At 43.5% G+C, this 16,759-nt stretch overlaps 1 protein-coding gene across 14 annotated transcripts in view; it reads right to left on the bottom strand.

The window, feature by feature from the left end:
- LOC139557889 (rap1 GTPase-activating protein 1-like) overlaps positions 1-16,759 on the bottom strand; it is a 168,987-nt gene that overhangs the window by 51,080 nt on the left and 101,148 nt on the right. For 2 of the 14 annotated variants that reach the window (XM_071373247.1, XM_071373286.1), the window contains exon 1: positions 2,288-2,622. The exons of 11 other annotated variants lie outside the window; for them this stretch is intronic. The gene's annotated coding sequence lies outside the window, so the exon portion shown is untranslated. Of the gene's footprint in view, positions 1-1,751; positions 1,877-2,287; positions 2,623-16,759 lie in introns of those variants that run through there. One more of the 14 variants, XM_071373277.1, reaches the window with a different exon arrangement.

Below are 16,759 nucleotides of genomic sequence, written 5' to 3'. Positions count from 1 at the left end.
TGTGTGTGCCCATCAATGGTAGTTTAAAAGCCACCAAACAAAGCACACATCCAGTGAGTGTGTCATAATCTCAACACTAAGGGTGAGCTTTACAGAGAGAAGAGATGATGGTCTCAGTGTGACTGGTGACAGTAGCAATACTATCCCAAGTGTGTCACATCCCAATACCAATTACAGGGACACCTGCCACACTATGAATGTTTAAAAAATACAGAGCAATGGTCCAGAGCAATGGTTTTGCGCACCTCGAGTTAGTACTACGTACAGTAATCTTATACATATTTTATTGAACTATTTTTATTTAATAGTGACACTGGCCTAAATGACAGAACGTTGTGTGAAACAAGTGATTGGTGCAGCTAGTCATCCATAAGTGGCTCAGTTAACAGACTGCAGTGGAGGAGTGATTGGCAGAGAGAGAGCATGTCCTGGTCCAGGTATAATCTGGAGAACTGAATCAGAGAATGAGAGTCATGCAGCCATTACATAATACAGCTGTCCAAAAATAGCCCCCGGTGAAGAGGTCACCAACCTTCAACCACAAATCTGATTAAGATGCCACTACCATGAATGCTGTGTGTGTGTGTGTGTGTGTGTGTGTGTGTGTGTGTGTGTGTGTGTGTGTGTGTGTGTGTGTGTGTGTGTGTGTGTGTGTGTGTGTGTGTGTGTGTGTGTGTGTGTGTGTGTGTGTGTGTGTGTGTGTGTGTGCGTGTGCGTTTGGGTGTCCCACACTGACCGTGGACACTTCCTGTCAAGGAGAACATTTTAAACCTGAAAAGCCTTCCTCCACACAGTACTGCTGGGTCATGGGCTCTGATAAGATGATGCAAATTAGCTCTCTCTACTCCTCTGGTGGGTGTGGAGTATACCTGGAAATACAAATGAGCAGGACTGGTTTGCATATATTGCAACACAATGGAATGACAAATGCATTTCTCTAGTCCCTGAGCGCCAAAGAAAGAGAGAGAGTGAGAGAGCATGGTTGCACCAAGACAATAGCTCAATATCCTCAGTAAGGTGCTCCCTGTTTGGTATAATCCATACCAGTCAAAATGTATAAACACATCTCCTGCAGAACATTGAAAAGGTAGCAATGTTGAGGGCAAACATTCACTAATTATTGGTGCAATCAACAGATCGATACTATGGTTCAAGATGCAGTAAAAATCCAATTTGATCTAGTGTTTAACTTCAGCAGCAAACCAAGTCTGTTGAGGAGGGCTTATATTATACAGTATCATATCAACATGTACTTAATGAGGTATAGTATCAATGTAGGGGTCTGGGACTAGTCCCTAATAAAGCTTTATGAAGACATTGAGTATTTAATGCGTCACTGACTGTTATCTCATCAGGACTGCACAACAAAATCTCCAAAGAAAACACCATATCTGGCCATAACTAAAGCAACAGAGATATGGCATGGCTGGCCCTTTTAATTAGGGCAAGTGGGGCCGTTAATTATGGCTTGTGGGGCTGTCTGTGGTGCAGTCTGCAGATTATGGAGTGTGTTGGCATTTTAATTATGGCATATTTTGCAGTATGGTAACTGTCATATGTCAGCTGTCAGTGAAACCAAAACTAACCTTGACAGTTAAGTTTAGGTATAAATTCTGAGTGGTTAAGCTTAATGTTTGGGATAGGGTTAACCTTGACGATTAAGTTAAGGTATTCATTCCGAGTGGTTAAGGTAAGGGTTAAGGTTTGGGATAGGGCTAAAACAGAAAAACAAAAGATGACAAAACACGTACCTAGTACTGGGATTGAATTTGCGATCCTCTGAGCTGTAGCTCACGGTTTGAGCCCGTCCTCAACCCCACCCAGAACACCCTAGCTCGTCGTGAACCTACTGGATGGTCATAGGCTCTCGCGTTGCCTGTAATGATGGTAGGAAATTGCAATGGAAATAAAATGACACCCCATGCCATAATTTCAATATGCCTAAATACGTCATAATCCACCAGAGTTTGGCCTGGGATTGCAAACATAGCCAGGAGACATAAAACCATGAATCCAAGCACTATCAGATTCCTGGATCAACATCAAGTATACAAACACCCCTCTACTACACCAACATACTCCGCAATCACCTGTCTTCTTATAGCTAACATCTAGCATAATGGTCCCGTCTTTCTCTTCCACTGCCCAAACCCACCTGTCCTCTACCCACACACACTGATAGTTACCGGAGCTTAACCGGCCAGTCCAGCCAGACAGAACACAGACAGACAGCAGGCTATCTAATCAACCGCAGCAGCTAATGCACAATGAAAGCAGGGTTACTTACTCTAGGCACCAGTGTGAGCAGAGCAAATGGAGTGCAGAGGCAGGTCCAGCATGAGATGAAGAGATCAGTGGACGATCAGCACTGCTCTATGCAGCAGAACCTAGCCCGGAAAGTATTGGATACAACTATGTTCTCTCCCTCTCGCTGTCTCCGTCTCTCACAGGCTCTTAGTTTCTGCCTCTCCTCTCATTTTACTTAATTGCTTCAGAGTGGTCTTTTGCTATCGCTCACCTCCAAATGTCTTCCCCTCTTTCTCTCTTTCCTTCTCTCCCTCTACTTCTCTGTCTGATTCAGTGTTAGCGCTCTAACACCTACTGTTAGATCTCAGCCTCTCCTGTCAGATGATGCTGTGGAAAGCTCCCCTCTCTCCCCCTCCCTTCCTCATTACTCTCTCTCCCCCTCCCTCCCCCTCTCTCTCCTTCTCTCACATGTACACACACACACACCACATGGACATGAGTGAGCAGAGTGCAGTGGGTGTATGGACATTAGTGAGATTCATGATGCGAAGTGCTAAGAAGGACATTATCTACCATACAAGATATCAAATCACTCAGTCCCCATTATCTACCTCATCCCTCTGACAATAATTATCCCATCCAGCACATGCTCCATTTGACTCTGTAGCGGACAGCTGAAAAGCACAAAAAAATATCTAATCTCAAACATAAATGGTGGATTCACATATGGAGATTAAAATAGCATAAGAGGCAAGAAGACAAAGTCAGCTATTAACCAATGATTCTGCTGAGATTCTGTCTTTCATAGAGGACAATTCAAATAAAACACAGTCAAATGCATCTGTAAATAACATAATCTTCAAATGATGTCTACCAGGACCAGAAGTCTATCTCATTCCCCACTGAGCCAGACTTCAGTCTCTTTCCACCTCCCCTATGAGTACTTACCAGATATGCTGCACCTTATGGAGGATTGTGTCAGAGAAGCTCCCTCTCCTGGTTCCAAGGCCCATGCTACCTGCTCCTGTCCTCCTGCTCTGAGGCATGTTCTCTGGCTGCTGCCTGCTGCAGCTCTACACTGGAAGAGGGTTCCACCTGGACCTACCTGGACCGCCCAGACTCAGCTAGACAAAGGACCAGGGTGGATTCCCATTGGTGAGGAAACCAAAGGCCATTGACGGGAGGAAGACTTAGTCCTGTGGTCCACACCCAGCTCAGAGTTTAGTCTTACAGGCCTGCCCAGAGCTCCCTAAAGCCCATTGTTTGGGTGTGGTTCCACACCAGTCTCAATAGACACACAAAACCATTTTGGCTTAGTTTTTCACAGCCAGTAGTATCCCCCTGTCTATCTCCCAGGTGAACTACTTTGGAACTCACACAGGGAAGATAATTTTACCTCCGATAAACTTTCCCCTCAGGAGACGACAACCAGACCGAGACCCAGGCAGCCTGGAAGGGTCTGATGAGGTGCGTGGCATGTGAGGCTAGACATATATCTCAATCTGGGCCTCTTCAATTGGCAAAGCTGACAATAGGATGAACAGGGTATCTTTGTTCCCAAACAGAGTGAGAATGAGGGAGTCAAACCAGGTCATGGGGAGTCAATATCCTAAATCACTCTCATTGTCAGCCCAGACAAAGATCAATGTATTTGAGTAATATTTAGAAAAATAATGCTCTTTGGCCTGTGCTAATACTAATTAAAGGGATGTATAATACCCCGTTTGCCTGGAGTTTAATCTCTCTCACTCTCTCTCCCCCCATTCACTTCCTCCCCATTCACTCACTCACTCACTCACTCACTCACTCACTCACTCACTCACTCACTCACTCACTCACTCACTCACTCACTCACTCACTCACTCACTCACTCACTCACTCACTCACTCACTCACCCCCTCTCTCTCTCTCCCTCTCTCTCTCTCTCTCTCTCTCTCTCTCTCTCTCTCTCTCTCTCTCTCACTCCCTCCCCATTCACTCCCTCTCCCACTGTCTTTTCAGCCCCTGCAGTCATCTGTGGAGCCAGCTAGGCTAAATTTCACATTTACACACTGTCATACTGCAGATACTTCACTCCATGCTGAGAGACTAACAATCCCTATGTGGGAGGAGGCACAGATACTATATTGAGTGTGTGTGACAGAGAGAGGTAAGGAGAGGGGCAATGGCCTCCTCACTGAGTGTGACTGAAGGAGTAGCTTTATCACTTTTTTTATCAGTAAGTAACCCCTGTCTGGTCTGTCCTGGGGCTGTGGGATTCATCGTTCCCTCTGAGTCTGCTGGGACTAGGAGGACTACACATGGCTGGACGCACAGCAAATGAGAACCCTGTCAACCCTGCTTCCCACCGCTGCTTCTCATAATTCAATTGTGTTTGGAACTCTAACTCCATTGATTTTGTTAGCCCTGTGCTGGAAACAGTGTGGTGTGAGACAACACGACAGCCCGGCAGACAGACAGGCAAGGCCATGGCCCCTGTCCCCAGTCCCCTGAAGCCCAACGTGATGATGGAATACAGGCAGGCAGCAGCCTCGTAGTTCATTCCCAGTGTCAGCGCCAGTCACCCTGACCACTGGGGATGGAGGTAAGCTCCTCTGCTCCGTAATGAGCTCCGGCCCGACCCAGGTCATCCTTTGTCCCTGTCTTCAGTGTACTGTACTGCTCTGCTCTGGTCATGGTCCGATGGGAGCCCAGCTCAGCTATGGCTTTTGCTCTGCTGACAAGGTGACTAATTAGGTGATTACAGTCATTAAGAGGATGGCCAGTGATCTCAGCAGGTGCTCCAGGTGGACATCAGTGGCTGACTGAAGTGCATTCAACTCCAAAAGCAGCAAAAAGCAAAGCTAGCCATATTCAAGGCTAGCCATGACTATACCACCAGTTGAAAGCAGCAGAGTTAAATATAGAAATTGTGTTCAAAACAAATGTTAGAGATGTATCTGAACCACCCAGGTATTGTTATGCTGATGCATCTAGCCACACAATCCCCAAAGCACAGATTTTTTTCTTCAAACTGCTTCGAACAAATCAATCAAATCAATTTTTTTTGGTCACATACACGTTTAGCAGATGTTATTGTGGGTGTAGCGAAATGCTTGTGTTTCTAGTGCAGTAATATCTAACAATTTCACAACAATACACACAGATCTAAGTAAAGGAATGGAATTAAGACTATACAAATATATGGACGAGCAATGTCAGAGCGGCATAGACTCAGATACAGTAGAATAGAATACAGTATATACATATGAAATGAGTAATGCAAAATATCTACACATTATTAAAGTGACTAGTGCTTCATTTATTAATGTGGCCAGTGATTTCAAGTCTATGTACTGTATATAGGCAGCAGCCTCTAATGTGCTAGTGATGGCTATTCAACAGTCTGATGGCCTTGAGATAGAAACTGTTTTTCAGTCTCTCGGTCCCAGCTTTGATGCATCTGTACTGACCTCGCCTTCTGGATGATAGCAGGGTGAACAGGCAGTGGCTCGGGTGGTTTGTATTTGTATTTATTATGGATCCCCATTAGCTGCTGCCAAAGCAACAGCTACTCTTCGTGGGGTCCAGCAATATTAAGGCAGTTTATACAAATTTAGAAACATTACAATACATTCACAGATTTCACAACACACTGTGTGCCCTCAGGCCCCTACTCCACCACTACCACATATCTACAGTACTAAATCCATGTGTATATATAGTGCGTATGTTATCGTGTGTGTGTGTGTGTGTGTGTGTGTGTGTGTGTGTGTGTGTGTGTGTGTGTGTGTGTGTGTGTGTGTGTGTGTGTGTGTGTGTGTGTGTGTGTGTGTGTGTGTGTGTGTGTGTGTGTGTGTGTGAATGCATGTGTCTGTGCCAATGTTTGTGTTGCTTCACAGTCCCCGCTGTTCCATAAGTTTTTTTAATCTGTTTTTTAAAATCTAATTTTACTGCTTGAGTCAGTTACTTGATGTGGAATAAAGTTCCATGTAGTCATGGCTCTATGTAGTACTGTGTGCCTCCCATAGTTTGTTCTGGACTAGGGGACTGTGAAGAGACCTCTTGTGGCATGTCTTGTGGGGTATGCATGGGTGTCTGAGCTGTGTGCCAGTAGTTTAGACAGACAGCTCGGTACATTCAACATGTCAATACCTCTCATAAATAAAAGTAGTGATGAAGTCAATCTTTCCTCCACTTTCAGCCAGGAGAGATTGACATGCATATTATTAATATTAGCTCTCTGTGTACATCCAAGGGCCAGCCGTGCTGCCCTGTTCTGAGCCAACTGCAATTTTCCTAAGTCCTTTTTTGTGGCACCTGACCACATGACTGAACAGTAGTCAAGGTGCGACAAAACTAGGACCTGTAGGACCTGCCTTGTTGATAGTGTGTTAAGAAGGCAGTGCATCGCTTTATTATAGACAGACTTCTCCCCATCTTAGTGTCATGATGTTGCCTGCTTGGGTACTGCAAACCCCATCCCCCTCTCCCTGCCTCCCCCTTTCCTCCTTCAACCCATGCTGTGATCACAGAGAGATGTCGTAAATTCCTGAGAATCTCCCCACCACAAACAGTATTAAGACAGAGGGTAAACTTTCAGGACAAAGGAATTCTCTTCCACCTCACAGAACTTGAGGTACGAACAGATTTCATGTTCCGGAAAAAGTATTAAAGGCCGGTGGGGAGTCCAGCTATTAACATGTCCATTTGTCCCCATGTGAGAAACTCACGTGAGACTGTGGGACCACATTACCATACCGCCGTTTATATAATAACCTCAGATATGAGGTTTACATCTGTTTGTTGTATAAAATGAATGAGTGAGTATGATACTGTTTGTATAATTGTGTAATATGATTTTGGACTGTTTAATTAAGAAAAATACAAATACCTTTTTGATTTGAACTAAATCCAAGGACCGCCCCTGAGCCAGTTGGGTCAGAGACCATGGGACCACCCCTCTCTGCTATCTGAATAAAAGCCAACTCTTAAGAAATTACCCCAGACCATGTTTCTCTCAATCACGAGAGGACAAAGGTTGCAGACCAGCTTACCTCGATAACGAGAGGGCCAAGGTTTGAGACCAGACTGCTGAATCTTTTAACCATCCCACGTGGTTAAAACTCTTATACGAATCATAACAAGTCTTTGATATTGACTTCTAGTCTGCAGCTAGGAATTCGGTATCATTGAACGCGAAGAAAGACAACCGCCGAAACATCCATTCTATAACGAATGACACTCTGAACAATCCACAACCAAAACGAACTTCTCTCCAACGACCAAGGCGACACACACACTGAACGTAACTATATATATATTGATTGCAATTGTTCCCGAATGAGTGAGCGTTCATGTGTAAGGATTAGCATGTCAATTGTTATAATTATGGACTCTGTAGTGAATTCTTAGTCGAACGCAACTTTCCCTTTGTCTAACAGCCGCCATGCCGGTTCAGCCCACTAGGGCATATTGCTCCCATCATTTCATGGAACTATTTTAAGTTTGTTTGTTTGTTTATGCATTTCTGTGAATTAATTAGTTAGTAATAAATAAATGATTTAAGACAATTGATGTATGGATGACTCATAGTGAAGACTGGGTTCGTGCAGATCAGCGATTTACGACGTTTGGAATGAGACTGACATAAGGTAGAGTAAATAAATCATTAATTAGAAGACCATTTATCAGATATGAAAATATCTGAAAGGTTATATTGGGAAATTATAACTTTGTAATCTAATAACTTTCCCTGGTGCCCTCGAATTCATAGTTAATTAGTTACGTTATTACTAAAGTGATCGCGTAATCCCTAATTATAGGAATCTATGATAAAAACTATAAGTCTTCAATTTAACGATAGCAAAGACACGACATTAGCTACTACTGCATCAATATGTTTTGCAACAACATGGTGCCAACAGAGATGGTCGCCTCGCTTCGCGTTCTTAGGAAACTATGCAGTATTTAGTTTTTTAATGTATTATTTCATACACTGTTACCCCAGGAAATATTAAGTCTTATTACATACAGCCGAGAAGAACAATTGGATATAATAGCAATGTCAACTTACCAACATTACGACTAGGAATACAACTTTCCCGAAGCGGATCCTCTGTTTATACCACCACCCAGGACAATGGATAGGATCCCAGTAGGCGACCCAAAACAACGGCGCCACAGAAGGGGCAGACGGAGCGGTATTCGGGTCATCGCTTACCGCTCCCAAGTATACTACTCGCCAATGTCCAGTCTCTTGACAATAAGGTAGACGAAATTCGAGCAAGGGTTGCCTTCCAGAGATACATCAGAGATTGTAACATTCTCTGTTTCACGGAAACATGGCTCACTCGGGATACGTTATCAGAGTCGGTACAGCCACCCGGTTTCTTCACGCATCGCGCCGACAGAAACAAACATCTCTCTGGTAAGAGATGCCTTATGATTAACGATTCGTGGTGTGATCATAACAACATACAGGAACTCAAGTCATTTTGTTCACCTGACCTAGAATTCCTTACAATCAAATGCCAACCGCATTATCTACAAAGAGAATTCTCTTTGATTATAATCACAGCCGTGTATTTCCCCCCCAAGCAGACACCTCGACGGCCCTGAAAGAACTTCATTGGACTCTTTGTAAACTGGAAACTATTAAAACCTTCCCCAACCAGAAACCATGGATTGATGGCAGCATTCGCGCAAAACTGAAAGTGCGAACCACTGCTTTTAATCATGGCAAGGCGACCGGAAACATGACCGAATACAATCAGTGTAGCTATTTCCTCCGCAAGGCAATCAAACAAGCTAAGTGTCAGCATTGAGACAAATTAGAGTCGCAATTCAACGTTTCAGACACGAGGCGTATGTGGCAGGGTCTACAGTCAATCACAGATTACAAAAAGAAAACCAGCCCCATTGCGGACACCGACGTCTTGCTCCCAGACAAACTAACAACTTCTTTGCTCGCTTTGAGGACAAGACATTTCCACTGACACGGCCCGCTACCTGAACCTGCGGGCTCTCCTTCACCGCAGCCAACGTGAGTAAAACATTTAAACGTGTTAACCCCCGCAAGGCTGCCGGCCCAGACGGCATCCCTAGCCGCGCCCTCAGAGCATGCGCAGACCAGCTGGCTGGTGTGTTTACAGACATATTCAATCAATCCCTATCCCAGTCTGCTGTTCCCACATGCTTAAAGAGGGCCACCATTGTTCCTGTTCCCAAGAAAGCTAAGGTAACTGAGCTAAACGACTATCGCCCTGTAGCACTCACTTAAATCATCACGAAGTGCTTTGAGAGACTAGTCAAGGATCATATCACCTCCACCCTACCTCACACCCTAGACCCACTCCAATTTGCTTACCGCCCCAATAGGTCCACAGACGACGCAATCGCAATCACATTGCACACGGCCATAACCCATCTGGACAAGAGGAATACCTATGTAAGAATGCTGTTCAGCGATTACAGCTCAGCATTTAACACCATTAGTATCCTCCAAACTCGTCATTAAGCTCGAGACCCTGGGTCTGAACCCCGTCCTGTGCAACTGGGTCCTGGACTTTCTGACGGGCCGATTCCAGGTGGTGAGGGAAGGAAACAACATCTCCACCCCCCTGATCCTCAACACTGGGGCCCCACAAGGGTGCATTCTCAGCCCTCTCCTATAGTCGCAGTTCACCCATGACTGCGTGGCCATGCACGCCTCCAACTCAATCATCATGTTTGCAGACGACACTACAGTGGTAGGCCTGATTACCAACAACGACGAGACGGCCTACAGGGAGGAGGTGAGGGCCCTCAGAGTGTAGTGTCGTGTCTTTACTATCATTAAATGGAAGACTTAGTTTTTATCAAAGATTCCTGTAATTAGTATTACGCGATTAAACTGAATAATCATGTAACTGTAATTAACTAGGAAGTCGGGGCACCAAGGAAAATATTCAGATTACAAAGTTATAATTTCCTAATATAACCTTTCAGATATTTTCATATCTGATCAATTCGTCTTCTTAAATTGCAGTAGGTTTGCCAATCAGTTGGGCTGCCAGACTTAATTGCCATACCTTTTGCCTCATCCCTCTCAACCATACAATTTTTTATTCCTCATCAATCCAAGGGGATTTAACTTCACTAGGGTAGGGGGCAGCATTGGGAATTTTGGATGAAAAGCGTGCCCAAATTAAACTGCCTGCTACTCAGCCATAAAAGCTAGAATATGCATATAATTACTAGATTTGGATAGAAAACACTCTGAAGTTTCTAAAACTGTTTGAATGATGTCTGTGAGTATAACATAACTCATATGGCAGGCAAAAACCTGAGAAGAAATCCAACCAGGAAGTGGGAAATCTGAGTTTTGTAGTTTTTCAACTCTTTGCCTATCGAATACACAGTGTCTATGGGGTCATATTGCACTTCCTACGGCTTCCACTAGATGTCAACAGTCTTTAGAACCTTGTTTGAGGCTTCTACTGTGAAGTGGGGGTGAATGAGAGGGGATTGAGAGGGGATTGAGTCAGAGGTCTGCCAGAGAGCCACGAGCTGGCCATGTGCGTTCACGTTGCAATTCTACAGACAAATGAATTCTCCGGTTGGAACATTATTGAAGATTTATGTTAAAAACATCCTAAAGATTGATTCTATACATCGTTTGACATGTTTCTACGGACTGTAATGGAACTTTTTGACTTTTCGTCTGCACCTAGTGATCGCGCCTCATGAATTTTGATTACTGGGCTAAACGCGCGAACAAAAAGGAGGTATTTGAAAATAAATGATGGACATTATCGAACAAAACAACCATTTATTTTGGAACTGGGATTCCTGGGGAGTGCATTCTGATGAAGATCATCAAAGGTAAGTGAATATTTATAATGCTATTTCTGACTTCTGTTGACTACACAACATGGCGGATATATGTTTGGGTTGTGTTGGTCTCTGAGCGCTGTACTCAGATTATAGCATGGTGTGCTTTTTCCGTAAAGTTTTTTTGACACAGCGGTTGCATTAAGGAGATAAGGAGAAGTGGATCTAAAATTCCATGCATAACAGTTGTATCTTTTAGCAATGTTTATTATGAGTATTTCTGTAAATTGATGTGGCTCTCTGCAATATCACCGGATGTTTTGGAACTACTGAACATAACGCGCCAATGTAAACTCTGATTTTTGGATATAAATATGAACTTTACCGAACAAAACATACATGTATTTAGTAACATGAAGTCCTATGAGTGTCATCTGATGAAGATCATCAAAGGTTAGTGATTCATTTTATCTCTATTTCTTCTTTTTGTGACTCCTCTCTTTGGCTGGAAAAATGGCTGTGTTTTTCTGTGACTTGGCTCTGACCTAACATAATCGCTTGGTGTGCTTTCGTCGTAAAGCCTATCTGAAATCGGACACTGTGGCTGGATTTACAACAAGTGTATCTTTAAAATGGTGTAAAATACTTGTATGTTTGAGGAATTTTAATTATGGGATTTCTGTTGTTTTGAATTTGGCGCCCTGCAGTTTCACTGGCTGTTGACGAGGTAGCGTCCCACATACCCTAGTGAGGTTAACAGTTTTTACAGTAATTTTCTTAATGGCTGCGTGCTTATTAGTAACTGGAATAAGTAGTTTCATAAATGCGTCAAGTGCAGCGTCTGGTTGCTCTGCATTACACACCACAGACCAGAAAATATTCTTTACATCATCAACATATGAATCACTACAAAACTTATTGTTTGACCTCTTATACACTATATTAGGCCCAGCCTTTGGTACTTTGGTTTTCCTAGATATTGCTATTATATTGTGATCACTACATCCTATTGATTTGGATACTGCTTTAAAGCAAATATAGTAAGAGTAAAATAGAGTAAAAATGTGATCAATACATGTTGATGGTTTAAACCTGTTATGGCTGCAGAGGGCGTATTGGAAAAACTGGAAAATATGTGCCAATTTTCAAACGGCCTCTTAATCAATTTTTGCTCTTACAATATGCATATTAATATTAATATTGGATAGAAAACAATCTCTAGTTTCTAAAACCGTTCTAATTTTTTCTCTGAGTGGTACAGAAGTCATTTGGCAGCACTTTCCCTGACCAAGAAGTAGAATGTCAGAAATCTATGCTCGCTTCAACGTTATGCCTATACATGGTCATTATACGTAAGACCCTACGTATACTCCGTACGCCTTGCTCTGGGTGTCAAGAGGGTATGAGAGAAGAAATTTAGTGAATATCTTGTTCAGAGGTTGAATAAGAGCTATTTCTTTGACGTGACCGACCACTTCCGGAAGTCTGAAGCGCGCGTCTTGGGAGTGATATCGTGTTCTGTTTTGCTGCTGTTTTGGACGGGAACAATCTCCGGCTGGGTTTTTATTTGATAAATGAGACCATATCATCGTAATGTATGTTTTTTCAATATAGTTTAATCAGATTATTTGAATTTTTTTCGGGAGTTTTGCCGTGTTTCGGTCTCTGATTTTTTTAACGTTGGACAAATCCGTGCCAGTCGACCAGTGCCAATGCTAAGTGAGAAGGGAAAGTTGCCATCCTGACTCAAAACAACGACTCATCTGGACAAAGGACACCCTGATCAACATTCTGATGAAAGATCAGCCAAAGTAAGACCCAATTTATAATGTTATTTCATATATCTGTCGTGCATGTCAACTGGTCGTGCGCGCCCAAGTGTGTCTGGCTATTGTGGCTATGCTAACATAGCGCTACATTTTGTTTTCGCTGTAAAACATTTAATAAATCGGAAATATTGTCTGGAATCACAAGAATCCTGTCTTTCAATTGCTGCAATGTATGTATTTCTCAGATATGTTTTATGATGAGTAATTAGTTATTTGACGTTGGTGTCTGTAAATGTTATGGCTGCTTTCGGTGCAATTTCTGATTGTAGCTGAAATGTAATTTATGATTTATACCATAAATATGCACATTTTTCAAAAAAAACATATGCTATACAATAAATATGTTATCAGACTGTCATCTTATGAAGTTGTTTCTTGGTTAGTGGCTATATATATCTTTATTTGGTCGAATTAGTGATAGCTAGTGACGGAGTAAAAAACTGATGGAGTTAGAAAAGTGCTCTCTTTTGCTGACGTGGTTAGCTAATAGATTTACATATTTTGTCTTCCCTGTAAAACATTTTAAAAATTTTTTCCTGAGTGGGCAGCTTGATGATAGCCAGTCAATATTTAAATCACACAGAAAATATACTTCTCTGTTAATATCACATAAATTAGCATGTCACGCCCTGACCATAGAGAGCCCTTGGGGTTCTTAGTGTGGCCCTTTCCCACCTGCGTGGTGGGATATTGTTTTGTTTTGGTTTAGTGCTATGTGCGCTACGAACTGCACGTTCGTTTATTCTTTGTTGTTTTTTTGAAGGTTCACTTTAATAAATATGTGGAACTCTACTCACACTGCGCCTTGGTCCGCTCATTATGTATACGACGAACGTGACATAGCAAGCATTTCACACATATTATCCAGATACTGACTTGGTGGTCTATAGCAGCTTCCCACAAGAATGGGCTTTAGGTGAGACAGATGAACCTGTAGCCATAATACTTCAACATTATTTAACATTAGATCGTCTCAAAGCTTTACAGGAATGTGGTTCTGAATAAAGATCGCAACACCGCCTCCATTGGCATTTCTGTCTTTTCGATAGATGTTATAACCATGTATTGCTACCACTGTATTATCTAAGTGAGTTTCAGAGATAGTCAGAATATGAATGTCATCTGTTACAAGCAAGTTATTGACTTCATGGACCTTGTTTCTTAGGCTACATATATTAATATGGGCAATTTCTTTGCACTTGTCTGGGTTGCTTGATTGTTTTTAATGCTTCACTGGGAAGCTTATCAGAGGTAGACTTACTCATGTTAATTACATTGGAGCTGATAGGGCAGGGTGAGCTGCATAATGTGGTCTTCCTACTATTGCACACCGCCTCAGTGCTAACAGTGTAACTCTGGTTTAAAGGCTCATGATTACTGCTTACAATAGCTGTAGGATATACAGATGTATTCGGTGCAATTAGGGGTACATAAATTAAATGAATTACATTGTGTTTGCCAATGCCCCTAAGATCATGTACATTTGATGCAGCATTGTCCTTGATGATCTTTTTGGCCTTCCTGTGACATTGGGTGCTGTAGGTGTCCTGGAGGCCAGATAGTTTGTCTCAGGTGATGTGTTGGGCAGACCGCACCACCCTCTGAAGAGCCCTGCGTTTGCGGGCGGTGGAGTTGCCATACCAGGCGGTCATACAGCCCGACAGGATGCTCTCAATTGTGCATCTGTAAAAGTTTGTGAGGGTTTTAGGTGCCAAGCCAAATTTCTTTAGCCTCCTGAGGGTGGACCATTTCAGCTTGTCAGTGATGTGTACGCCGAGGAACTTGAAGCATTCCACCTTCTCGACTGCGGTTCCGTCAATGTGGATAGGGGGGTGCTCCCTCTGCTGTTTCCTGAAGTCCACGATCATCTCCTTTTTGTTGATGCTGAGTGAGATGTTATTTTCTTGGCACAACACTCCCAAAGCCTCCTCCTTGTAGGCTGTCTCGTCATTGTTGGTAATCAAGCCTACTACTGTTGTGTCGTCTGCAAACTTGATGGAGTTGGAGGCGTGTGTGGCCACGCAGTCATGGGTGAACAGCGAGTACAGGAGGGGGCTGAGCATGCACCCTTGTGGGGCCCTAGTGTTAAGGATTAATGAAGTGGAGGTGTTGTTTCCTACCTTCACCACCTGGAGGCGGCCGGTCAGGAAGTCCAGGACCCAGTTGCACAGGGCGGGGTTCAGACCCAGGGACTCAAGCTTAATGATGTGCTTGGAGGGTACTATGGTATTGAATGCTGAGCTATAGTCAATGAACAGCATTCTTACATAGGTATATTCCTCTTGTCCAGATGGGATAGGGCAGTGTGCAGTGAGATGGCGATTGCATCGTCTATGGATCTATTGGGCGGTAAGCAAATTGAAGTGGGTCTGGTTGTTAGGTAAGGTACAGGTGATATGATCCTTGACTAGTCTCTCAAATCACTTCATGATGACAGAGGTGAGTGCTACGGGGCGATAGTCATTTAGCTCAGTTACCTTTGCTTTCTTGTGTACAGGAACAATTGTGGCCATCTTGAAGTGTGTGGGATAGGGAGAGATTGAAAATGTCCGTAAACATACCAGCCAGCTGCTCTGAGGACGCGGATAGGGATGCCGTCTGGGCCGGCACCCTTGCTAGGGTTAACACGCTTAAATGTCTTACTCACGTCGGCTATGGAGAAAGAGAGTCCATAGTCCTTGGAAGCAGGCCAGTCACCTTGCCATGGTTAAATGCGGTGGTTTGCACTTTCAGTTTTGCGTGAACACTGTCAAATATCCACGGTTTCTGGTTAGGGTAGGTTTTAATAGTCACAGTGGGTACAACATCTACTATACACTTCCTGATAAACTCAGTCACCGTATCAGTATATTCGTCAATGTTATTCTCGAAGTCTATCCCAGTCCGAGTGATCAAAGCAATATTGAAGTGTGGATTCCGATTGGTCAGACCAGCGTTGAATAGTCCTTAGCACAGGTACTTACTGTTTGAGTTTCTGCCAATAGGAAGGGAGGAGCAAAATGGAGTCGTGATCAGATTTGCCGAAGGGAGGGCGGGGGAGGGCCTTGTAGGCATCCCACAAGTTGGAGTCGCAGTGGTCGAGTGTTTTACTGTAGCAGCGCGAGTACTGCAGGCAATATGTTGATAGGACTTTGGTAGCATTTTCCTAAAATTTGCTTTCTTAAAATCCCCAGCTACAATAAATGCGGCCTCAGGATATGTGGTTTCCAGTTTGCATAAAGTCCAGTGAAGTTCATTGAGGGCCATCGTGGTATTGGCTTGAGGGGGAATATACAAGGCTGTGACTATAACCGAAGATAATTCTCTTGGGAGATAATACGGTCGGCATTTGATTGTGAGGTATTCTAGGTCGGGTGAACAGAAATTGACTTGAGTTCCTGTATATTATCACAATAACACTATGAGTAGTTAATCATGAAACATACACCCCCGGCCTTCTTCTTCCCAGAGAGATATTTATTCCTGTCTGCGTGATGAACTGAGAACCCAACTGGCTGTATGGACTCAGACAGTATATCCCAAGAGAGCCATGTTTCCGTGAAACAGAGTATGTTACAATCCCTGATGTCTCTCTGGAAGGAAATTCTCACCCTCAGCTCTTCAACTTTATTATCCAGAGACTGAACATTAGCGAGTAATATACTCAGAAGTGGTGGGTGGTGTGCGCGCCTCCCGAGTCGGACTAGAAGTCCACTCTGAGCACCTCTTCTCCGCCGGCGATGTTTTGGGTCAGCCTCTGGAATCAGTTCAATTGCCCTGGGGGGTAGGAACAAAGGATCCGATTCAGGAAAGTCGTATTCCTGGTCGTAATGCTGGTAATGCTGATGAGTTACCGCCCCTCTGATATCCAAAGTTCTTCCCGGCTGAATGTAATAACACAAAAACATTTC

Source organism: Salvelinus alpinus, chromosome 2 (assembly GCF_045679555.1).
Source record: "Salvelinus alpinus chromosome 2, SLU_Salpinus.1, whole genome shotgun sequence".
Lineage (NCBI taxonomy): Eukaryota > Metazoa > Chordata > Actinopteri > Salmoniformes > Salmonidae > Salvelinus > Salvelinus alpinus.
Note: the sequence above shows the minus strand (reverse complement) of the source record. Positions and strands in the feature narration are given on the sequence as shown.